This window comes from Cardiocondyla obscurior, linkage group LG17, assembly GCF_019399895.1.
Source record: "Cardiocondyla obscurior isolate alpha-2009 linkage group LG17, Cobs3.1, whole genome shotgun sequence".
Lineage (NCBI taxonomy): Eukaryota > Metazoa > Arthropoda > Insecta > Hymenoptera > Formicidae > Cardiocondyla > Cardiocondyla obscurior.
Genome location: NC_091880.1, coordinates 3,435,344 through 3,461,656, shown reverse-complemented (window position 1 = coordinate 3,461,656; position 26,313 = coordinate 3,435,344). Strand labels below are relative to the sequence as shown.

General features: G+C 45.2%; 1 long non-coding RNA gene across 1 annotated transcript in view; it reads left to right on the top strand.

The window, feature by feature from the left end:
• LOC139109283 (uncharacterized) overlaps positions 1 to 26,313 on the top strand; it is an 86,920-nt gene that overhangs the window by 20,672 nt on the left and 39,935 nt on the right. Inside the window, exon 3 of the long non-coding RNA XR_011546814.1 lies at positions 9,009 to 9,057. This is a non-coding gene — a long non-coding RNA (uncharacterized lncRNA). The remainder of the gene's footprint in view (positions 1 to 9,008; positions 9,058 to 26,313) is intronic.

The following is a 26,313-nucleotide window of genomic DNA, read 5'->3' as shown; positions in this document are numbered from 1 at the left end:
GCACGTAGGACGTTTGTATCTGCGTGATGGATCGTGGCACGCCTCGGCCGATGCACGCACAAAGAGAATATCGGGTTCGGAGGGAGGAGGATGGGAGGGGGGGCATCGACGAAAATGATCGTGCGATGAAGGATTGTCCAAATTAAAGGTGGGACGCGCATCAGCTTGGACGACTTCACGTCGAGAGCTCGTAATTTATATTTAAATCGATGTTAAATTATCAATGCCGGCTAATTACATCGATGTTGCGCTATTACAAGGATTCGAATTAACACGTAAGCGGAGAGTGGTCGGGCGAGCATGTAATTGGCAGCCGCGGATGAACGGGTTTTAACTGGATGCGCGCAACGATTGAACGTCACGATTTGAGGAAAATATTATATGACGCGTTAATGGACGCCGATAGGTATAGCGATAAGCCGAATGAGTTGTAAAGTGCGTGAATTTAATTGCGCAAACGAAGAAGAAAAAAAATATCACTGCTATATACCTTACTTAATTTATCATTTTTACGCGTTTATAATAATAAAAATAGCTGCACATGCCTATAAGGAATTCCGATCTTTATTCAAACATTTTATCAATTTTATTTTTAATTAACGAAACGAAGTCTGGTAATAAAATTTTATTATTTCATAAAGTAACTAAATTTTCATTGAAAAATTATTTTATATACACGTAACACGATTTATTTGCGTTTATTTATTCATTTAATCATTTATCAATTGCGTTTGGCTCGCGCATTGAAAGGGTACGCAGAAAAATCGCAGAAAATATCACCGAGCGGGTATCGCGGACGGTCGACAACGGAACGGACCCGCTCTCGTCGATTTGTGCGGCATAGAGCGATCCGTTAGGATCCCCGCGTAGCGGGATGACAGTTGATCGCGCTGAAACAATGAGGCCCCAAGCTGTCAGGACAGATGGGAAGGAAAGGGTGAAAGGATGAGGGGAGCCGTCACGATGGTACCTGCACAATATGTGCGTGGCGTGGGCGCGGACCGCCTGCCAGGGTCTCAACCTGCTGAAACTCGTTTCGCGGTGGGTCCCCGACGAGGGCCGCTGCGTACGTTGGACACGTACGTCGGTCGCGTCGGCTTCCGAGGACGAAGGGCCCCTGTTGGGGCAACGCGGACTCCGGGGAAGATGTAAGAGCGGCGAGATCCAGGATCCACGGGAATCGGGCGTCCGAGCACGACGGCGGCATATAAACCAGGATTACGGGAGACACGCGGAGCCGTAATTCTCGAGAGGCCCGACGCGCCTCGCCACCGTGGAGCCCATCGGGGCCCTTGTCTCGGCGTTAAAACGCGCTTAAAAACTGCCTTGTCTCCCCCCCCCTCCCCCTCTTTCCCGCCCTCTCGTGCATTTTTTTTTTTTTCTTTTCTTTCTCCCATTGCACCAAGTTCGAAACGGAGCTCCGCAAACGAGATCTGATATCTGCGCATACCATCCGCGGGGATCAACCTTCCGCGCGCCTTCAGCAACAGTGTTTCGTTTTGTACCGATTTGCGAGAGCCGCCACTTCGCCGGCTGCGTGCATGACGCGTCTTGTCCCGATACTGAAATGCGTTAAAAATCGCGCACATCACGCGGTGTCTCCGGAGCCTGATCTCCGCGCGAACGACTTCTCGCGCGCTTCCTTAATTCTTTCTCATTTTACGCCTCGCGCGCTTCGGGGGCCTCCTTTGTCGCCCGATATCAAAACATGCGACACGTAACGCCCAACATGACGGAGGTGGGCCCGAAGTACTCGGGGGATCAATGTCAGGCTCATCACAATGTATTCGTACGCACCATTGCCGTTCTGTCTCCGTCTCCTCTCCGCGAAATTACAATCTCACGAAAATCGTGACACGACGACAGCTAAATGGGCTCGAAATGAACGCGCCCCGGTCCTCGTGTCCCCGGCGATGCACATTTCGCCCGTGCCATTCTCAGACGCGTTTTGTGCGACCTTTTTTTTTCCACGGCTCGCCCGAAATTACGAGAGCTCGATGGGGGCACCGAGGCCCCGACACGCGGGTGTTTTGACGGCCGCGGTTCACGGATGAGGTCAGCCCGGTCTCGCTTTCTCGAAAGGCCGGGCCTCGTCGCGCCGCGCTCGCGAGGAACAAGCTCCGTCTTCCCCGTGTCTCGCGGCGAACGGCGATGGGAGAGAAGAAGCGGGAGGACGCGGCTCGTAATGACCCATCTCCGACAAATTACCACTCGAGTGGCATTGTGTGCGAGCCCCGGGCCGATGTGCCCTCTCCTCCTTCTCATCTACCCATCTTCGCCCTTAGGTCGCGGATCCATTGACGCGCGATGCGTCTGATTTTAATGTCTACGTACCGTGTTCCCACGTCGCCTGCGTTGTCATTACATAACGATGCAACGGCGCTAATTTCTCCGAGGTGGAGCCGCTTGTACGCGACAGGACGCTGCATCGCGCCTATCTGCGTGATGTAATGTGGGAGAATATGCCGTGTGAGACGTAATTGGCGAAAAGTGCTCGAATTGGCCAGACGAGGGTCTTCGGCTGTACGTTTAATTAGTCTGCAAAATTAATTATTTCTCTCGCGTCTTTTTTTTTATCTCTCTCTCTCTCTTCTCCGTTATTAAGTGTAATGCAAAATAAATGCCAGCGAGCAAACGTGTAGCCGTTCCATATGGTCGTATAATTAATTATTAATTTCTTATTTATTACAAAGCTACAATAAAGTTGTCATAAAATATAAATCACGCGGGGGACTTATGAAACGTACGAATAAATTATTATTATAATTATATATATTTTTTTATTTTATTTTATTTTATTTTTTTTTATAACGACAGATGCATCGTTGCAAAAATTAGCAAGGTGAATACGAGCAGCGTTTAAAGAGAAAACTTTAAACTCGCGTAAGATTTTACGAGAACACGCGCACACACGCGATCAGCTGAACACTTTTGGGCGCCATATCCCACACGCTGCTTTGCATATCTAATGAGCGGTCACTTGTGTCGAAATTTATGGTAATCCATGCGTCTTCTCGGCGAAATTAACGACAACTTACCAACCACAAGTGGAATGCGCGCGTGTTTCCGCGATCTGCATTTTTTTTTTCACCGCACAACCGCTCGGCTCATTAATGCGATGCCAAACGCGATTCCGTATATACTGTCATTATATAAAAATTATTTTATATAAAAAAAACAAAAGTTATAAAACGTATCTATCACTTTCGACGTAAAATTTCCTGCAATTAAGCAAGTGCATTCTAATAAGGTAATATTTATCTGAATTTTAAGAACTAGTCTCTCTAATACAATCCAATTTAATTTGGGTCGCGGCACAATTTCGATGGGAAAATATCGCGAAGAGAATTTTATTAAGGCCCCCAAGACGCGCTTTTACGCCATATATGAACCGCGGAGTATACGCCGAGGGCTAATTGAGAAATACTGACGTGCATCAGGATGCACCGAGGAGAGGCAAAAAGTGCGAAGAGTCCGCTTCGCGCGATAAATACGATTGCGGCCGACAAATTAGCCATAAAATCGGCATCCTCGCCGCGCGCCAAGGCTACACGCACGATGCGCCCGGCCTTAAGTCACTTAATTCCGTTCGTAACTCACCTGTTTTCGCGTGTATCGCCCGAAATTTTAACTTATGCCAGCCATTATCCCACCTACCGTATCACGTAACCCGTCCGGCAGAATAATTGTCGCGCCCGCGGTAGGACGGGAGGTGCGGAAGCCGACGCAAGTATTCGCCGCGCGTGCTTTCGGCGAATCGTGAAAGTTTCGTCCACCTTGGACGCAGGATCTGCAAAAGCCGTGGGGTCAATAATCGATCGGCGAACGGAGGAGCACTTCTTCGAAGAGCGAAGAGAGAGGGAGAGAAAAAGACGGTAGATTTTTTACGAGATTACAAATATACGGAACATGAAGAACGGAATTCCACCGGAAGATTCTCCTTTATCCCTTAACGCGGAAACGGCCTCCCTTTAGGCACTTTATGTTCGTTACGAGACTGACATCGTTATTTCGTGCAATTCACGGACCGCCCAAGGTACACGCCGGGTCTCGCTTGCGAGGAGCGGATTCCTCCCGCCGCCAGGAGAATATCGACGCGCTCCGAAGAGTGCATTCGGCGCGAGCTGCGGAATGCGCCGGTCGCGGTATGCGCGTTGCGCTCGTACGCGAGAGGAAAACGCGGATGAATCATCGACGGTGGGTCGTGCTTACTGAACTTGCGAAACACGAGTTTCAATGAGCATTTTTGTGATTTACTGCGCTGGGTGTCTCGGTCCGCCACGCGGTTGCATGCGAAATTCGCGGTTTCATTGCGAAGTAACTCGTTTTGTAAAATTTTTTTTTCTTTTTTTTTTTTTCAAAGAACGAACGTATCGAATATGAGCGCGAACTTTCTCTACATGGTTCAGACTCCTCGTTGAATTTGGCGTGAATGACGATCGTGCGCATGCAGAGCTTTATGCCGCAGGGAACGAAGAATCGAGGAGTAAAAGTTTTTATTACGATTCATCCGAAATATTGACTCAACTACAAGATCGAATTGTAAAGCATCTTGATCGACGGGCAATATATAGGCCTGCCAAATTTTATTTTAATATTTATTCGACGTTGCTTCGTCTATGCAGGCTCCGAATTTTGTTGTATAAAAAAAAGAAAAAAAAATAGAGATTATATTCGGATAAATTCAGATCAGCAGTTTTGCGTCACCTTCCTGCCGTCTGGTCGCGGTCTCCTACGCCCACGCGATTTCTCGAGAGCGCGGGTTTACAGGTGCGGCCGGCAACCTGTATCTTCGGTGCGTGCGTGCGTGCGTGAGCGTACCCGAGCCGCGCGAACGTGCATTCTAAGGCGCGTAGATTACGCACGCGTGATACACCGAGGAGGTCTCGTTACATTTCGAGAAGTCGGGCGATGACGCCGTTTCGACTTTCACGTCGGAAACGCTCCACTAAGAACACGCGAATATCACGTGCTTAAAGTATGCCTCCATTGTTAAGCGAAATACTTCAGGCTTAGGCGTGAAACGAGATGACGATTGACGCAATAACGTGAAATCGGAAGCTCTAAAAAAAAAAAAAAAAAAAAAGGGGCGCCAGAGAATCGGCAATAACTCCGTTAAAAACTGTTATACACGCGCAGAGACTTAAGCGTGTGGTGCAAGTATTTAATTTTGTCCACGCGCATTTTGTCGCGACTCGAGGAACACCGCGAACTGATCGTAACGTAGAACTGGCAAATTATTTCGAAGCCTCGTAATAAATCGCGCGAAACAATTTCGAGGTTTTCCGAATAAAAACTTCAAGTCTTTTCCTTTCCGTGGCTCCTTCATGACGGGTATATAAGTATGTTGCCCCCACGTGCGATTCGTGTGGCGTCCGGCGGCGGTGCCTAACGTGATTAAGTAACTACCAGTCGTAAAGCCGCGGTGGGATAATCTGTACGTGTTCGTGTGTATATATCCGTGTAAACGCATAAATTGCCGGATATTTAAGATAGCGCGGCATTATTCGGATAGCTCTGGTGATGGCCGCGCGTAAGTTACTGCTGGGCCACCTAGGCGGACCACGGGCCACGCCTCGGCCCACCAAAAACGGTCCTTTATAGCCACGGGCATGGGCACAAAACGTGCGTTTTATAGGGACTACAACGGCAGGAACGGGCAGATCGACGCGTGCGAGCTATCATGCTCCCACCGGACGCGTCTTGGATTAAAAGGGAAATCGACGCGCCGTCGTTCTATTTCCTTCCACCTCCGGGCGCGATAGACGGTTTTATGGAGGCACGAAGGTGGTCCCGCTATCTTCCGTTTCTCGCGAGACAACCCGGTATCTTTTTCTTTTTTTTTTTTTTTTTTTTTTTTAAACTTCTTAGGTTCGAGTGAGGTGAGATGTTCGTCGTTAACTATGGTGTTCTTGACAACGACAAGGTGTTCGGGAAAATAAGATGGACGATGCAATGCTCGGATCGAATGTGCACTTGTAGCCCGCGCAGATAACGAAATCTTGATAAACTTTGTGATAATAAAACGTAGCGATGTGAATTACAAATACTTTCCTTTAGAAACCGATTAGAAACCGATAAGATATCTGCCTTTTCTAATTTCACTTCATTCAACTCGGTAATGAAAAATTGATTTGGCGTTCGACATCGTAAGCTCGCTGTTGTCGATGAAAATCGGAATGTATCAAGACGTTGTTATTTGATATTCTATTGAGGCGGATCTCTCGAGGAAAAACACGTTTTCAGAGAGCAAAGACACGGCTCGCTTCGATTCTCCAAACGCGCTTTAGATTGTAGCTCACAACCGAGTTAGTTAGAATCCGAGACGGCGTAGAGACGGTAATTTACATGACAACGAAATTCTTCTAACCCGCTTCTGACCTCCCTTATCGCGATCTCCCGCGATTCTTCCACATTTAAAGGTACGGCCAATGACCCGTGCACCTCTCGCCGCCGCTCGGTCCTCCCGATACCGCGTGACTATCGAGGAAGGTGGCAGAGACGCGGGGCACAGGTGCCGCGATTTCGATCGTATCAGGCCACCGATCATTGTATCGAGAGGATCGCTCCGACGAATTTCCATAAAACGTCCGCGTGATATACGGTATTGTCCACGGTCGCTCTTATCCCCGCTGTAGCCCCCGCGACCCCGCCCAGTATCAAGATCGAGGAGGCACGGTATATCGTTTCGATCCACGTAAATAATGGATTCGAGAACTTGAGAATCTTCGGTCGTACAGCACGCGAATCGTAGACCCGTCTTCTTCACGGCTGCATCTTGCGGTTAAAAAAATAAAAGAGAACACGGAAGAGTAACAATGGTCAGCAACACCTACCTTTACGTAGATACGTGTTTTTTTTTTTTTTTTTCAGGGAGAGAATTTTTTTTTTTGTTATTTGCAAGGTGATTATAAAGAATTCTGACGCGGTGAAAAGGAATTCGAGGTTTGACAAGCCGGTAATTTTATTTATAGATTTCTGTCCCGATTAAAGTATCGATGTTGTATTCTCGTGTCTCAAATTCCGAAAGATTGGGAAAGACGTCGTGCTGACAGTGATAAATGATTCCCGCAATAGTAATTAACAGTATCACAGCTTCTACTAGAGCACTGACGATCATAATGAAAGAAAGTGAGCGACTTGATAAGCGACTTTCTCTCCCGGACGAATGTTTCTCGTTGACAAGCATAGTTCATTCTTCATTACGGATCGTATATGTGACGAGTAGAGTCGTTTCTCTCGGCCGGGTTTCTGGCAGGTGATATACTGCGACCGAGTGATTCTACAAAAGCCCCGAGAGTCTCGCTCGTTATGCCTAAATAATTCTTTTTTCTGTTCTCCGAACCGGGGCGGAGATAGAAGGGCAGGGAAGAAGAAACTCACAGATACAACCTGTCCCATGCATCTTGCGAGCAGGGACGCTTCCGTCAGCATCTACGGATTCATTAGAGAACAATAGGATGATGAGTGCAGTCCGTTCGTTGTAGCTAACTGCACTTGCGTAGCACCGCGCCGGGCATAAAAAGATTCTCAGAGTAGCAACGGAAACCTTGAGACGCGAACAATGGAGAAGAGAAAGAGATACACGGTTATATATACGAATTTATATAGATTGCTTTTAAAAAATAATTTTTAAATAATATTTTTTTAATATTATTATTTTAATATTATTAATTTTAATATGCTTTTAAATAATAGTTTTTAAAACTGTACGCATTAGGGGAATCTTGTGTCAGTCGCATTTTTTTGTGGAAATAAATGACCGACTCTCGAAATATACAACAGAAATATTGAAATCGTAAAAGAATAAAATTATTAAATTAAATAATGATAAGCCGTATAATAAATGGACAATAAATAAATCCTATATTGCACTGGGAGTTCTATTAAATAAACGATACTAGCCGGTGTACAAATTTCCGTGGCACTGTATATTGTGCTTGCGATAACTAGGTAGATATTTCAAATAATGCATCGATTGCCAAGCACCTACGAACGCGAGTACACACGCATGTGCACGTATTCCTTTTCTTTCTCTCTTTCTCTTTCTCTCTTTCTTTCCCAGCCCTCTTTCTTTTTTGTCGTCCGTGCACAACGAAGTGCATACTGAGAAAAGGGCACGTAGAGGAGTATGTAGATGCAGGACAATGCGGTCCTATTAACGAGATCAAACGATACACGAGGACGACCGCCGTGGTCCGGTACCGTGCTCCCGCCAACCAGGGATGCATTCTCGAGTGCAATTCTCGGTTGATGCGCGTGACCTCATGATGCAATTAATTTTTGACATTTTTGTGGCTTTTATTAAAATAAGGTTTATTAAAATTCAAAATAATTATGAAGAAAATTAATGAACGCTATTTTTAATTGATATATTAAACGCACATAAATGTAAATATTAAAGCTTATTATATATAAAGCTTATTATAAGTTTTGTCGTTTGGTTTTGTCTCTGGAATTTGCTTTATGCGGGATATTGTGCAATCTATATCGCGAAATAATTTATACACAATTTATACGTAACTTACAACGTTGAAGGCGAGTGATTTGTAGAAGAGTAATGTAATAAGTACCGGTTGAATGAAACAATTCGTGCGAATCGACATCCTGCGGCCCTGACAATGATAAGACTGCAGCACGACAGTGGTGGCGTTACCGAGCACCAAGGATTTACGGAGGCGACAGACCGATATACCACATCGTACCCTGAACTCTCGTGCTTCCTCTCTCGATCCACTTTGCCATACTCTTTTCCTTTGCGAGATGCCACGCTTCTGTTATGGGTACGATGCCGCTGCAGTTAAAATCGTTAAACTATTCCTTTTTCGTAACTTAATATTTTTAAGCGATTAAATACTTCAGTAATTAAAATAATTATATATAAAAAAATTGGTGTTACGCTTGAATTAGCTAATTAATCCATTCTGTTGTTGCCGTTTATTAAATTATATATATATTTTTTTTGTTACCAGCATCTCTACATTAATATTTTGCATTTCATGTTACAGTCACCGGCAGAACAACTCCGTACAACTCCGCTGAAGCTCATGCAGATCGGTGAGTCGGATTAATTTTTTTTATGATTTGTAATTGGGGTCTGTTAAAGAATAGCGCGCGAGTAACAAGCCATGGTTTCTTCTAGTTAAATTAAAAATTTAAAAAAGAAAGAAAGAAAGAAAAAAAAATACAAAAAGAATATATCTAAACCCGGAATAAGCGTTATTCAATATCGCATAGCAGTGCCGTTATTGTTTTCTTGCGTAAGTGCATCAAGCTGGAGCGGCGGGCTTAAACTTGCGAGCCAGGAAAATAGCGGCGTGACGACGAAGGACATGAGCGAACCACATTGCTTTAATTTGTTGCACGTCCGGCAAAAATGTTAATGCCCGTCGGCCGCTCGTAACTCAGCCCCAGCTCTGGGGACCTACTGTTCCCCTCTAATCTTCACTTCTTCTTACCGAAGTGTCCCCCTCGCCCTCTCTCTCTCTTTCTCTCTCGTCCTCGTACTCCCTCGCGCGCTACATGGTTGTCCTTATCTGCGGTTTTATGTTTGGCTTTGCGTTTTAACCACGTCCATTCGCGACGGAGGTTGAACGCGAAGATGCGAGAGGACGCGTTGGGTTTTAAGTTTTACGAAAGGCTAGTCGAGTGACAGGTTTATTCTTCGGGCGTCCTTCGCGCGCAGTATCTCGTACCGTCGGATTTGCGATCGTCCGTCGACATATACGGAAATTAAACCGCAATAGAATAAAAAGAAAAAAAAAAAAAAGAAAAATGTCCATTCGAATCGACTAACGAATCCGCTAATACTTTGAAGAATTTATTTTTATTTATGCCACTCCGTACTAGCGAGAAGGCTAGCAGGGTTAAAATTCTAAGTGACGTTACCGTAAATTATTTCATTCTATTTTTTTTTTCGCAACTTTCTCATAAAAATTATCCTGAAGTAACGATGAATTATTTATAAACTGCTGGTTAGTACACGACAACTTTATTCCTAATAACGCGCTCGCACCGGTATCGATAACGTAATGCGCGTAATAATGTCCCAGGTGTAAGTGCTGAAACGTTCATAATTTTCGTCCGATATCTTAGAACCGCGCGGAATCCCGGGAGATGCGATACCGCGATATTTACCGCGCGAAACGCCGCGCTAAGTGTGATACCCGGACCCCGGGGCCTAACGTGACGACGGGATAAAACCAGGTCGCCGTGATAATTTACGTCGCGGTTGCACCGTGAAAGGCTCCTAATCGTTTGGCGTTTCGAAGTGCGGGACGAACCGTTTTTCGTAAGATTGCAATTTTTTCTTTCTTTTTTTTTTTCCTTCTCTCCGTCGTACTTCCGATACACTTGTCGCGCCCACTTTCCCGGGTGCATTTTCACACGAGCGGCCTGTGGGAAACGCTCCCGCACGCCGCACCCAGCGAAGTAACAGGCTCCTGCCGACTCTCGTAGGGCGACATATTAAATAAAAAAAAAAAAGTCGGAGGGCTTCCCTTCCGCAAACACTCGCTCTCCTCGGCGCAGCGTCTCTCCACACGTGTGAGAAGAAAGATGACTCCGTTATAAGTATAATCGAGGAATATTGATAAGTCCAAGTCCCGCCTCGGTTTAATTCTAAATTCGTCAGAACGCCTGGCTCGCGAGATGTCCGCGCGATTTGTCCCGGGATTTATTTGAGACGCAGCTGCAATCCTCGCATTATGCGGACGGCGTAATAAATATCTACGGCGAATTTCTTGCCGCGGCGGAAATAAAGCGCGTTTAATAAGATTGGTTGGAGATGCTGGCGAAACGAGATCGTTAGCGACGGGCTCGGGAATGTGGCGCGGAGGAAAGTGACTAGATTACGAGACGCGAACACCGTCTCGAGACGTCGTATCTCATTAAATCGTTTCTTAATCGTGGGAATCGCGGATATGCACGTATTTTGTGTTATACGCATCTTCGATTAATAACGCCGCGGGGAAAACTCGCGTGTTCGACTGGCGCGACCGTTATTTTTGTCCGAGTGACTCGGTGAGATCGAGTGAATGAACCCGACGATTTGATAAATTTTAAAGGGATGAAACGCGACAAAGCGAATCGAGAGGGTAGCGACCGAGCCACTTGATTTTTTTTTTCTTTGTTTTTCTAATGGTTTACTTTAAATATTATTTTATCTACTCGAGACACATCCTCGACGCTCCATTCACGCAGTCGGCTAAATATTGTCGAAGCCCAATCGTTTTACTACTGTTCATTAAGCGGTTGAACCGAGTCTTTTTTTGTCGTCGACTTTATCTCTTGGTTTTTCTGCCCGTTTCCGTGTATTCGGCCAATACTAGTCGCTCGCTGTTGACAAAGAGTACCCTTTTAACGACGCTCAAAAGTAGTAGAAAGCAAAGGAAGAGAAGAGGGAAAGAGAGAAAGAGAGAGAGAAAGAGAGAAAGTCGAGTAGGCATCGATCATAGGTCACAGATTACATCTGTCGCTACGGAAACGACTGTGCACCCGCGACTTCCGTTCCTCAGTGTCACGTTACCATTCCGTTCGGTTAATATACTCCGAGGTCATTGGTTCTGCTTAAACCGTTGGGAACGACGATTCAGTGACTCGAAACAAGTGTGCCGTTTATAATCTTGATAGGAGAGAGGGAGGATTTATAGTCACGGTCGCGCGTTTTAATCCCGTGCGACTCGAAATTCGAACAGAGAAATTGTACGGTCAAATAAAGATTCGTAATTACTAATATGTTAAACGATTCTGTGGCGTTAAATTATTATTTTTTTTTTTTTTTTGCGGTTTATTAGTTCCCGCCTTGTCTGCCAGCCGTGTTTTCGGCGGCTTTCTTTAAAGAATATCGAAAATATGGTAATTGATTGGACAGGCGAGGCTCATCGACCGCATTCAAGTGTGCATCATACGTGGTGTGAAAGACGTTCTTCGACGTAGATCGAAAATGTATCGGCGCCGATAACGATGGCCGAACGTTGACAAAGAACGCTATCTGAAATCTGTTTGGGACGCACTGCATACCGCATGTCGAGTAGGCTGCATAAATGCATTTATTTCATGGCCCGCGATAGCGCTTCTGCTCCAGGGAGAACTCGACGGAGATGAAGAAGGTCTTTCATCTCAGCTCTCTATTAAAAATACACCGGGACAGAAATATATTTGAATTAACCATAAGCTTCACCGGCTTGGGTCAACTCCGCCGCGACGGTCGAACACAATCGTCTTTCAGGCAAAGACGTCACCGATATCGTATACACAAATTATGTAAAATAAAATATTAAAAAAAAAAGAAAAAAAAAATTAAAAATAAAAATAAAACTAAAAAATTAACATTTCGATTATATTGTAATAAATATTTGCGCGAATATGGCGCAATGGCCGAGCTGAATAGCCAGAAAATTTAGCTGACGCTCCTTAGAATAATTAAGATCTCTCGTTAAATCGTGAGACGAGTCGCTTCATCGGTTGGCTACATAAAACACATTCCAAGTAAAGATGACAGGTTCGTAGACACAAGGCTCTCAGTTCGACTAGTTCATTGCACGCACAGTGGGTCATTGTTATCTCATTGGCGGCCCTAGCGTCTCCCTTTAGCAGCCGGATATATTATTCTCGTTGGGCGAACAGGTCCTTTAGTGAAGATAACGGCGTGGTGGGCGCCGATGGAGTTGCATTCACAGTGCATTCCCCGAAGATGCGTGACGCGCTCAGAATCGTAATGTGTGTTCCACTTGTATTTCTCTCTCGGCAGGTTCATCGCCCAAGACGACCAACGAGAGAAAAGGATTCGGCTTTATCGCTCAGGAATTTTTCAGCGGTAATAAATTCGTTGGTTGGGGTACGCGTTTGTCGAATACGCATATATTTCCAGTTTACGAGAATACCTATTTATATCCTTATTTATGACGTTTTTTTTTTTTTCTTTTTCTTTAAAGATCGGAAATCAAAAGACAAATACCGAAGATAAAGAGCAGATAGAAATCTTCAATTTTAACCTTTTTATTTTTAATTTCGACTTTATATGCGCACGTTTAAGATAAATACAACAGCTTTTCGTCGTAGCCTCGTTATTCTTTCAGCTCCTTCCAACTTTAGTTATTTGCAATATACTATACGCACTCTTTTATAAGCGTAATATTAATTGTGGTATGTCGATGACAGGGGGAGAAAAAGAAGCACGCCGGGGGAGGGCCCACCGCCGCAGAAAACGTAATTAATTCCCTCTCTTGACTTTTTTTCGATGGGTGGGACGCAGTCAATTTCTCTTGATACCGTAAGCCAACTTTGGTCCTTTATTCCTTACGCAAAGTAGTTATTAAATACATACGCAACAGGCGCACAAAGAGCGACCTCATTTTCCTTCGCAGCCAAAACAAATTGACCGCTTGAAAAATATCAATAACTGTTCCTGATCCAAATCTATATTTATCGTACGCGCGCGGTACACTTCGGCGTGGCTGCTGAAAAGAAGTGCGACGATGCGCGGCCAAGCTCCGCCGACAATCGGGATGAATGGGCGAATCGTACAGCGACAATCGTAGCGACCATCCTTTCTCGCCGGACACCGGACAGGTTTCCGCCGTCTCCCTATTTCGTTCCGTAAAGTTTGCCTTCGCCCGAACCCTTTGTAAATATTTTCAACGTGGATGATGAACGCCGAATTAAACGAGCATTAATTATCGAGCAAGCGCGCGCCGCGTAGGCGTGATTCATGGGTTTGAAAGGAGCCTATGGCTTTCTTTCCTTCTCTCTTTCACACGATCTTGGACTCCGTTCCTTATTGCTTTCCTCTTCTTCGTGATTTCCACCAATCTCGCTTTTTTCTTCCGCGGCTGATCTTCGCGATAAATGACGATAAAGACGCGATAAATTAAAATCATTTAGCATACACAATTTATCAATGCGAGATTTTAACGACTCTACTTCCGATACTGAAATATTATTCTCGATTCGGGAAAAATTTTTAATTATTAATTTTTTTAAATATTTTTTTTTTGTAAGTATTTGCTGCTTTATTAAATTTGATAAACAGAATTGTTCGACTCGGTGATGCAGACGGTAATTATGTTAAACCTCGATAAACAGAGTTTTCTATCTAAGCGTACCGATCTGAAAGAAGTCATGTATCATCTTCACCCGCCACGTTGCATCGTCTCGCGAATATGATTTAACTAAAATGAAAACCAGGGATGAATTTATCCCGAAGACGTGCTCGCGACGCAGCGGCGTGCGGCAAACGCAAATGCGTTGCGACATCGAGCGTCTCGTCGCCCGGCAGCGCACGCATTTTTCCTTTCTTTTCTCTTCCTCCTCCTCCCCCTCGCGGCCCCCTTTCTCCATCGTTCACCGTCCCCTTGTTTCGCGTGTAACCGACTGGCCCCTCCGGTAAACTGTCCTCATGTCAGCACCATTTTGCCCGCTCCAAGTCCGCGCTAACTTAACACGAAGCTACGTCGATACACGTGACTGCGGCCCATCCCACATCTCGAGATAGTGTCTTAGCTTACCTAATCAACGGGGCACCTGAATGATTTGCGTTCTAATCGGCCAGCGAACTCTCCCTATACCGCGTATATCGATTCTGCCGCGCGTCACCCACCCTCCGCTATCTTTCACCGTTGTTCTCTCGATAACTCTCTCTCTCTCTCTCTTTCTTTCATTTTTTTATTTCTCTCTTTCCTTTTTCCTCTTTCTCCGTTTGTTCACTCGTAACGCTGTTACGTAATCCACGCGACGCCCTAGCACCACGTGGGTGGAGAACACGGAGGAAACGTCCGGCTGTTGGAAAACGTACGACTTAGCCGCCGGTGAAAGAGCACCATGAACGAACAATCTGTGCTTGGTTTTGAGTTACCGCGAGTGCAGGCCATCAGGTCCGTAGAGAGATCCTTACCGGCCTTCGTTAGTCCAGATTTATTTATAACGAAACAGGAAATTCTACCGAGACATGCGCGCCTTTGAGCGCCTCGATATTGTAGATAAGTTATCGCCGTACAATTTGTATTTAGGACGAATAATGACAAGCGAACGAGGCGCATATTCGAGATAAAAATTAAAAGAACAAAAAATTCTATTATCATATATTTCTATAAATAAGAGTGAATTTTAATTAAGAAAAAAATATTGATATAATAAAATTAAAAGTAAAAAAATTAATAAAGGAGCAAGGTATCGCATATTTAAATCTGCGCCCCGTACCGGAATAACTGTATTTAGATCGTGGTTAATAATCAGCCCGCGTTGCGGTTACCCAAGAAATAATTGTCAACCGGAAGATAGGCGAGTGGACGAAAAATGTTTATTAAAATTGCACGTAACGGTGACGTCGCGTTTTCTGCTCAGGTGGTTACATCGTGATGCAAAGTCTCTCCGTTGGATCACGTCTACGTGAAACCCGATGGTGTATGGCACAAGTCTCTTAGCGGCTATCGCGGTACCGCAACGTGATCAGGGATGCGGCAGGTAAAAATTCTTCCTGACACATTCGCGTCCATACGTATGACTCCTTAAGGTTGAGTAGATAATCATTACAGATACCGCGGTGAGATAACGCACGGCGCAGGCCAGCCGATGCCGGCCGCGGTCTCATAATTTGCAGAATCCACTATGCAAATTCGCGTTATGCAGGCTTATTACTTCACAAGACGAAATGTCACCTCTAGCTATAGTATATACATTACGCGTGGAAGGTCGGTACAAATTATCACTCTTTCCTATCCCCTTTGTCAGAAATGTCTTTTAGTCACGCAAGTCTAACGAGCGAGAAACATAAATTTCGCAATTATAAACTAATGCTTTTCACTCGGAAGATTTTGTCATTCCCCATATTTCCCCCTCCGCCCTCCTCCCACCGTTACATTTTCATCTTCGGCCTCATTAGCATACGCGCGCTAACGTAACATGCGAGCGTGAGGTGCTCGTTTGCATGCTATAATCATTGCTTTTCTCAGGAAACTCCTGGCGAGCGGGAGTAAGATATTTAGGACGTAAAGCAGTCAAATGCAGCATTGATTGCCGATGATAATCGTTTACAGATACGGCATTAATATTATTCGTACTCGTATCGATCCTAAGCGTAACGATTTTTACGAGTCACTCGTTCACGTCGCGAATCTATATTAAACTCGCTGAAATTTATTTCCACCGGCGTAATGTGATTGCGATATAACGCGCTGTCCAAATATAACATTTCTCATTATTTTTGTAACGATCTCATAATTTCGCGAAGATAAATGGCGGTGTTTGCGACGCGGTTTTTTACGCAACGCTCCGCTCGTAATATGTTTTCGTGCGCATTCGCTTCGTCGCCGAGGAAGATATACGCGCGTTTCTTTCGTCCTCCGAGAATCGATTCCGCGCGAACGATTTCTTCGTCGCCTACCATCTCGTCTTGCGCCTTTGTGCTGGCGCTCTTAAATTTTCGTTTCTTCAAAGCATACCCGAGAGAGTCCCATGCTCCGGGGGGGTACGTAAAAGGTACGAAGGTATTCCCCTTTCACCATAAAACGGGCTACGCGCACGGAAATTGTGCACGATCGTTATTTACACCACTTAGCCAGGCCGCGAACGCCGCGAGAGCCAAAAAGGTCAATCGTCTCGCTGCTACTAGCCGACAATAGGCACTAGTCATCGTTTTAAATGATATTACGAGCCTCTAAGGCTCGGTATTCAATACTAATGAGCGCCGCGAAGAAATTAGCCTTTGACATTCCAGTACAACTAAAGCAAACGTTGTAGTATTTCATTAATAATTAGATACATGATTAGGCTCTTAAAGAGTAACGTTAATAGGAAGCAAAATGTCTGTGACGTAATATATTTTTTTTCCACGTTCCTTACAGATTATTAATAACGGAACGGTAACGCGATATCCCATTGTTCACTTGCACTTTTGAAAAAGACGGAAAATAAATTCAACGCAGTTGCCGACCAAGAAATATGATCCCCAATGCAACGTTACGCGTCATTAATGTCGCTCCCTTTCCTCCCCCTTCCCCTTGTTTCGGTTTCGTTACTTAATCAGTTTGCGATCTCGCTTTTCAAGCCGCGAGTGGCCGCGCGCATCGAAGGTACGAAATTGAAACGTCAGCCAGTTTTCCAGAAGCGGCCGGCTCTTCATTATGTCGACGCGAGGCCCTTATCGAGTATTCGACCCGCGGAGGAGCGCTCTCTCTCTTTCTCTCTCTCCTCTCTCTCTCTTTCTCGCTAAGCGCGAAGGGCGCACCTCGGCCGACACGCTGATAAATGGTTTGGGACATGCGATTCTTCGTGATCCCTTTGAAAAGCCACGGACGATAGATCTTGCCCGCTTTAGGAACGAGGGCTGTATCTTAACCGCGTCTCTCTCTCCTTGTACAGAGCGGCGACGACGATGCCGGAGCGCTATCGGTATGTCCTCTCACTCCTCGAGGGGGGGAAAGAAACGAAAGGGGGCTTCAAGCGGGTGCCGAGAGCGAACGAAGCGGCGGGGGCGGCGGAGCAGGGGAAAGCGGTTCGGTGCACAGGTGGTTAAGGCTGCCAAGGTGGATGTATAAAGGAGGACTGGAGCCTCTCGCGTGAGCCTGGGGCTCCGAGTGCTCGCGTACACATGTAGACATCAGATACCACGCGTGGCACCAGTCACGACAAGACTCAGAATCTTCAACGCTGCTGGACGCGCGAGGCAGCGGAATTCGGAAATAAAAAAAAATATTATCGGCGACGATTGCGAGGTAACGACGTGGCGGCGTCTCTTGATAGCCGCGACAAAGCTGTGCCTGACCGTTTAAGCGCGTGAGGTCACGCTAATTGTGTATTGTTGTAGGGTGAACGTATGCGCGCTGAAGTATTCCAGAATTATTTAACGCTTTCCGACTGAGTGAATACAATACGCTTAAAGTAAAAGAACCGTTATGGTAGATGGAAGCTTACGTGGTATTACGTTATTGCATAGAACAATATAAAAAATAAAAAACGCAGGAGAATATACTGTGTTTTGATTAGACTCATTACGCACTTTCTTTGTGCCATTGTTACGTGAGCGAGGTGGCCTAATATGGTCGACGCGGCTGTGGCGTGAACAAGCGTTTGATCCGAGAGTTAATTATTACGATAGAGACAAACACCAGGCACCGATCTCAATTTGGCGTACGATTAAGTACTACGGGGAAAAAAAAGAAAAGAAATGAAACTAATTACGCGTAATCTATCAATTCATGAGACGCAAAGACGGATTCTTTTTAAAGAAAGTTATTATTTACTCGCGTAAAAAAGGCACCGATCGCCAAATAATTTCCACGGCGGAATATTCTCGTAATAAAGAAACGGTCATAATAAAATCCAGTCTAATGCTTCCTCGAGCGAGGACCGGTCCCGAGAAGGTACGAGCGGCGATATGCTCTTCTGCAGCGGGATGAGGGATATTTTATAGAAGGGCAGTTCTCCCGAGGGCGGGTGCTCGATATCTCATTCCGGCCGCGCGATAGAATGCAGCGGGTTAATTTACGGATGGGCTCGACAGTGCGCTACGGGATCGAGCGGCGAATGCAAATATAAGTGTGGCGAAACCGCAGGGGTCTTTACACCCTCGGGGACAAGTCCGACGAGGATACAAATGAATCGGCCCACCGAAAACTCGCGAGTCTTTTCGGCCGGGCCTCGCGCCACAGGCCGAGGCGTCTTTAAGCGGGACTTATTCGCTTCAGCCCCTCCCGCGACAATACCCACTGAAAAATCATTCTATTATTCATTATGTCTGTCATTACAATGTGCGTACGGTGTAAAAACGTACCCTTAGTCCGATTAATGATGTTCGCCGTGAGCTTGTATCAAACAACGAAATATCCTCTTAATATTTCTAAACCGTATTCGGTATTGTAACGACTGTTATAAAATGGTATCTTTTTTTCTTCTTTTTTTTTTGCACGTGCAATCAATCTTTAATAGTATTTTTTTCTGTTATTAATTAATACAACTGCATGTACGAACTAAGCTATTAAATAATAATGTAATGTAAATCACGATAAAATATCGAACAAGAGATGTATAAATCTGTAAATCGGGAATCAATTGGCCATTACCAAGTCTCCAGGGACGCGGGTTATTTCCGTGTCATCATTTCGACATCCATCAACTCGTGACGGGGCACGCTTCTCCGCCTCTCCATCATAAAAATAAAGACATTCCCATCGCCTTTAGAAACCCATAAAATCTCAATTCTCTCGATTCCAAGATAAAAAAAAAGAAAAAGAAAGAAAAAAAAAAAAACACGATTTCACGCTCGCGCTGGTTCTCTTATAGATTCAAGACTATGCGCGGACATGCATACTCGTGAGTTCGACGGGTCTTCTCGGAAGAACACTAATTTCTGACGATGACTGCCGCCGGAGTATCCTCCACCTATTTAGACATCCCGCTGGGATGGCTCCGTAACTTCTCCCGCCCGTATCATAACCCGAACATTAGGAATTTGAGGGCGGGATAGTTCAATAACCCGGCAATGGGAACGTGGACATATTTCAATCCGTTCTGGCATGTCGTCTTGATAAGCGACGCGCATCAGTCAGCCGCAAGGTGTCCGTCCAAACGAACCTCCGTTGCTCGTACCCGGCTACAGGTGATTTCTACAAAATGGACCTTAATGGCTCTTCCTCGAAAACACCTACACCTCGTGCCCTTTAGCCGTGAAACGCGTAACGGCGAATTCGAATTAACGCAAGAATCTCGATAGCATCTGCGGAATACCGCACCGTATTACTACCGCGTTAAATTATAATATACACTTAATAAAAATAATTTATTTATTACGTTGTATGTAACTCGAAAATTGAAAACGGATCACGTAACGTGCATCAAAACGCGTTATTAAAAATTATAAGAGACAGCCGATGTGTTACGTGGCGTAATAAAATAAATAGGGGAAAGGAAAAGAAAGATTTTTTTTTTTTTTTTTTTTTTTAAGAGCTTGTTAATTATTCATGGAGATTTGAAACATCTTTGAGATTATTAGATCCGATGCGTTGAAAAGAGCGTTGATTGGTTTTACCGATGCCGAGGACAAGATGATTCGACAAGGAACATCGATCGTGCTACGTGGCACGTTAAATATGATCGAAGGGATCAAAATTTACTTTGCCCTCGGGGCACAGGCACAGGTTAAACTCAATCAAGCATCGAGGCCAAACGAACGACATCTATCATACGGCAATGAATTGTAATGGATCTGACGACGATGGGGGGCCTTGCAGAGGGCCCCCTCTAAGAGACAGCCATCCGTCATCGCGCCGCCGTCTTCGTTCGAAAACTCGTAAGAGTGAAAAAGGGTATCGGGAGGATCAAGTGGAATGCTCAATTTAAACGCGAGTCCGTTAATGCCCTTCGCGATGTCAAAAGATAGCGTGACATGAACGATGAAAGATATTAATCAACTCTAACCGTCTGAAATTTACTAAAAATGTTAATTAAAAGTTTTCAATACCGGTACTAAAGCGCGATAAAACGTCACGAGTAATTTATATGAACGGCGGAAATACAAAAACCGTTTAATGAGTGCGTAGCTGTCTAGCTTCGAGCGCATCGAAGTCGTTAGATCGCAGCCGTGGCGAGCAGGATTGACTCGTTCCTGTCGTAATTCCTGAAGTGCTTCGCGCCGTAAATTAATAATTATGAACGTAAACGTCGCCAGCGGAAATAATCACCGTCGCGATAATATATTTCACCGCGTCAGCTGTCGCGAACGACGCGCCTCGGAGTTACGCGTCGCTTAATTGCACGGTATTTTCGCGCGTTTACGATAAGCCGGTTGAAGCTTCGACGTAACGCAGGCGACGTATTTGCATATTATAAATCGCGAGGTGCATATTAACGGTTACTTTCACCGGCGGGCTCGATCGACCTTCCCAAATCCGTTCTAAAATCCTTACGATCAATTACGAATTCTAAAAAAAAAAAAAAGTAACGGCAACAACCGTTAAACTCTATTCCGCTCGGCGATGGGGATCCGACGTTGCTAACAGCACGGCGGAATGTACACGATCGACATATCTATTACCATACGTAAGGTATTTGCAACGCAAAGCAACGTGCCCCGTACGAACTTCTCGCACAACGCCAACTCGCTCTGAAACAGATAGCAGGTACAGAAGACGGCGCTTGGAATCGATTATGCTCACACTCGTAGCGCATTCTCCGTGATACTCCGCGCTCGCTCCAAAGATCTCTCCCACAAGCAGATCGAAGAGAAGAAAAAAAGAAAAGAAAGGAAAAAAAAAGAAAAAAAAAAAATAAGTCCACCGGATGGGAAGAAGAAGATATAACGAAACATCGCGCAAAGATCGACTTCCTTCACCTCGATCGCTGCCGATAAAAGAAACGGCGAAATCGATTCCGCGCTCGGTTTACTTTAATGGTGCTCGCATTGGCAAGTACGATCTCTCTAACTAGTATCACGCACAGGTCGTGCAAAACTAACCTTCCACCGCAGTTCCATCCGCAAGAGTACCCTATCCGCAATTTGCATAGTCCCTCTTGCAAAGGCCCCGGAGAACGTATTAACGGTAATAGCGCGGAAATCTTCGGTGCGGACCGCTCGAAACCCTCGATGTGTACATACGCGAGCTTGCGATTCTATACTGATCAAATCACAATTATTAGGAATACCTCGTCCGCAGTCATTCGCCATCGCATTGCTTATATTTATCAGATCGCAGTATAATCTTGAAGTTTGATTTACTGGCGGAGCTCCAAATTACACGTCGACCTATGATTTCAATAAAGTTGTAACGAAAAACGAGAAAAAGTGGAATCGATATCAAAAATAATTCCCGGGGAAAATCTAAATGCAATGTAATAGAAACAAATGAAATATATCAAGTAGCTTTTTAAATCTCGAAACGAAAGAGCGTGGAATTCATTTGCCGGGCCGGAAATTTGCGAAACTCATGCGCTGTACGTGAAATAAATTTTTTTTTTTTTTGCTCGGTATCGGAGACATAAATGTGACGAGCACCCAGGAAATTGTCGCGCGGCTTCTCCGGGGCGAAGTTAAGCCTGGCGTCAGATTCGTGGCCGCGCGGGCCTCGCGCGCGAGTGGCCCGCGTTCTTGAAGAGCGAGCAAACGGTGTATTCGAGAGGTTCCGCGCGTTATCTGAAATATTGCGGCCGTATCTTGCCTAGAACCGCGGCACGGCGATATGTATAGCATCGCGGGTGACCCTTATCGGGCATGAGCGCGACCTTTCGGGCCGGCGCGCGCGCTGAAAGAACCGACGTAATAACTCGCGGCGATAATCGGCGTCGGGGAATAAGGGAAAAGCGAGGGGAGGGCGGGATGGCCGCGCGAAAGAACGGGCCGATACAATAAATAAGACTTCAACGCGGCAGCGCGCGAGGAATCCGCGGGGCTCTAACGCTTGATCGAGGACGTCCTGGGTGGTAATAGGCCAGACTTTATGTGTGGGTTGCACGACGCGTACCGTTACTGTTCCTTACCTCCGTTTTCCTCGCTCTGCTCCGCTCGAAGATCCCTTTCCGATATTACCTCGGTTGGGAGGGCCAAGATAGCGGAGTGACGTGCCAGAGCTTCGCTTCAAGCTCTGCGCTGCTGCAAGGTGTCAAGAAGTTCGCTTTATTTTTTTTTTTCTATATTTAATCGAGATGTTTTATAAATCAAAAACTGAGACGTAATGTCACGCTGGCTACATAAACGTCCAAAAAATCGAACAACAATTCTGTTTACGTGACGCTGATCCGGAAAGAGCGAATAACAAGCGATAGCATCGGTGTGATTCAGTAGTGAAATATTCGAGTAAGGCGTCATCAACCTGGCGGGTCCGTGACACGCTCGGCGCGAAGGGGCCGCGCGCAAGCGTCTCGTCGTATTATGCAAAACGGTGTAGGACTGCCGGCTGCAGCGCCTACATGCGCTGATCGTTCGATATATCGGGCCGGGGGACCACCACGAGGCTGATCGAGAGCGCAACGCGGACGTACCAGCGTCGATGTCTCTCAGCGCTCCGCGAAGCCGATCCCGCGTTGTTTTATCCTAATGCAGGATCGAGAAGACTTAATGATCCAACCTTGATCTTCACACTCGCTGCAACTGTGTGGCGTTTACGCTTAACGATTCCTCTCGGTGTTGCGGTGTCAATTTTTATACATCACCAGCTTATATTAATTTATGTAACTGCCGGATTTACGCATACGTTTCTATCACAGCTCGACTCTTTTGGCTTCAATGACAAATTTATTCCCCCGACATGTGATTTATTAATATTCGCGAATGATTGAATGGATCGCGAATCGATTGATCTCAACAACGTCGCATCACGCTCGCGACAGGTAATTAAAAGGCACACGAAACATGTCAAACGGTGTGATACATAGGCTGTTGCGTCATTATCGTTCAATTCCATAATGCGCCTATCGGTGCGTACGATCAATAGATTCCTCCGCTCGGTTCTTGATCCTCGTACCCGTTCGTTCCGCGATCTGTCGAACGCCCCCGATTGCACCACCAAAGCAAAGGCGAAAGCAGACATCGCCACCTTCCTTTTATTTGCTGTTGAGCATGATCTAAAGATATGTTCGATATATCAGATAATTATCTGTCTGTCCATCTCCGGTGCCAATCGGTCGACGTAGCAAGCCGTACGACAGGTGAAACAGAAATAAAAAAAACCGTGAAGACTGCTCGGCGAATATTAAGAAATACCTCAGGGTTTATTTAACTTGAATTTTTTTTTCCCTCTTCGTTAAGTAATATTAGATTAAAAAATTTGAAGCGTCAAAAATACCGTTGCTAAAAAATTATATCGCAAAAAGCGATTTTTATTAAGATATATATTTTTACTATAAAGCGAAACTGCAATGGCTCGTACTTGTTCTTAAAAAAAAAATTTTTCAGGAAGAATCGTGGAGTGAAATAGCTGTGACATTTTGCAAATTATGTCTTCGCGTAGAAAGAAATAAAATTCTGTTCAACTCGACCGTATGTCGCATATGATGTGTCTCGCGTGGGTGCATCGGACGTGCCGATCGTTGAAGACGTACATGATATGGGACGAGTCGAATCTGACCCGTCACTCACCTCGTGATACGAACTTCCTTGATTTCGCCCGCGCGAAAATCTGATACAGTCGGGAATAAAATATTAGATTTTTAAATATTTTTTTTACTTATATAAATTTATCTTCCTGTATTAAAATACTAGTGAACTTTACGCAAATTAAAATTACGCATAAGCGATATCTATTCTGAAACGTTCTTCGTTAATTTTAATCTGCGATGCAGGTGAGAAAAATCTTCGACAACGACTCACTCATTCAGAACTATATTATCCCTTCAACTGAATAAGAAAATTACGAAATAAACGCTCCCGTAAAAAGCCCTGGGAAAGCCAAAGTATCTTTCTACGCGGCGATCTAGGCGCAGCACGGCGCTCGGGCGCATCCTCTTGTGCGCGGCTATAACGTCGTATCTATTAACCCGAGATAAATTCCGCCTCATGTCGTTCCCCCGGCGCAGCGCGCGCGGAAGTGCCGTTCATACGCAACCCGCGCGAATATATCTCCGGCGAACGGGAAAACGTAGGGCGATTCGCTATCCATCCCGAGTACTCCGGTAGCAGTGGAGTTCCGTAACTCCCACAATGCCGTATAAGCGATATCCCCCTACTCGGCTTCCGCGGCGCGTCCGCGTGGCCCTGCGCGAGAGGATAAATTTTCTAAGTGAGCGGGCACGCTGCATCACCATATAGGAGAATAATGTGACATTTTTTCCCATGCCCGCGCCGCCCGCCTAAGGAGGAAGAACGTAACTGCTCCCGCCGTACACAGATATTCCGTACATGGTTCCCGCGCCGCTGTTCAGAACCGCTCTCGCGTACACCGGCGGACCGGTGTGCTTCCCCTGGCACTCTCCGTGCTGCGCGGCTCGTAACTTATCTAATGTTACGTTTACGCCAGGTTACTTCTCCCTCTATCACTCCGCACTCTGGATTTGTCGATGTGATAATAGAGCTTCGGGCCGCAGCGACGGCAGAATGACGTGATCACTGCCGCGAGCTCGCGATAGAATAATGTGCAAATTAATTAAACGCGATTTTTTTTTTAATAGAAATATGAGTACTTATATACATGTTTAATTAAATGAACGTTTTCGTATAATACAGCGGTAATAATTTTTTAATAATTGTTCTATCTGTCCAACGTAAGTAATTAAAGTAAGCACTTAACAAATATATATCCTATTAGCACGGGAACATACTTTTATTTCGGGAACATTCATTAAATTGCAAGTTGCATGTGAATAAAATCTCATATTTCTTCAGTTCATCTTCGTGAGCAAAAAGCTCGCAGTGGGCGTTGGACCGCGCCATTAACTGCAATTTTGCTGATGCAGCCCTTCTTCCGGATCGTTAGCGGGCCCACTTTGGCTGACTTATGTAAACTCCGTGGATGATGCAGAAGTGATTTAACGAGGGGTCCGAGGCTGAAGCTGAAAGGACAAGAATACAAATTTATAATCGCAAGAAATCAGCAAAAATCTCAACACTCATTATCAAAATGCAAAAAGAAAAATAATCTTTGGCAATTTAATATCGTCGTTCTTATAAAACTTATTTCTTTTTTTTTTTTTAAAGAAAGAAGAACAATTTATTATATTATTAAATTAAAAAAAAAAAAAAAATTTGCATGCATTATATTAAAATTACAGCATCAGCCTCACAAAACTGTAATTCCTTTCGTAATCGCGCGATAAAAACTCACGTGCGCTCGAGAAAGTAATTAAAGATTAATTTCGACAAGAGTGATCATATTGATTGTTCTCTACAATAAGTTCATACAAGTAACGCTATTAGCCCACAAATGGTCGTACAGAGCGGATCATTAATCACTCCTGACGCAGAAGAGGACCCAGTGATAACCCCGGCAGTGACGCGGCCGTATTCTTAACGGCAGAAACGAAAGCGAAGCCGTGAAGTCGGTACGTGCCGATCGTGAGGAAGATATAAAGAAGTCGGTCGAAAGCGGCGACGTTAGAGGAAGGGAGAGGGGGAGGAAGTCGAGTACGCCGCGTACGCGCACACATACGCGGAGGTGAGTTAATATCCGGAGGAGGAGGAGGAGGAGATTGATGAGGTGGTTGTGGTACCGAGCGTGAGGAAGGTCAAGAAGAAGACTCGCACTTGTTCCTCTCGCTACGCTGGTCTCGGTTCGGCCAACATTGTGAGAATACGAACGAAGGACGGCGGCGAATGATCGATCTGGAACAAGTGTCTTGCTCCTTTTACGGGGATGATACACAGGTAATAAATAAGGCGATATATTTATATCA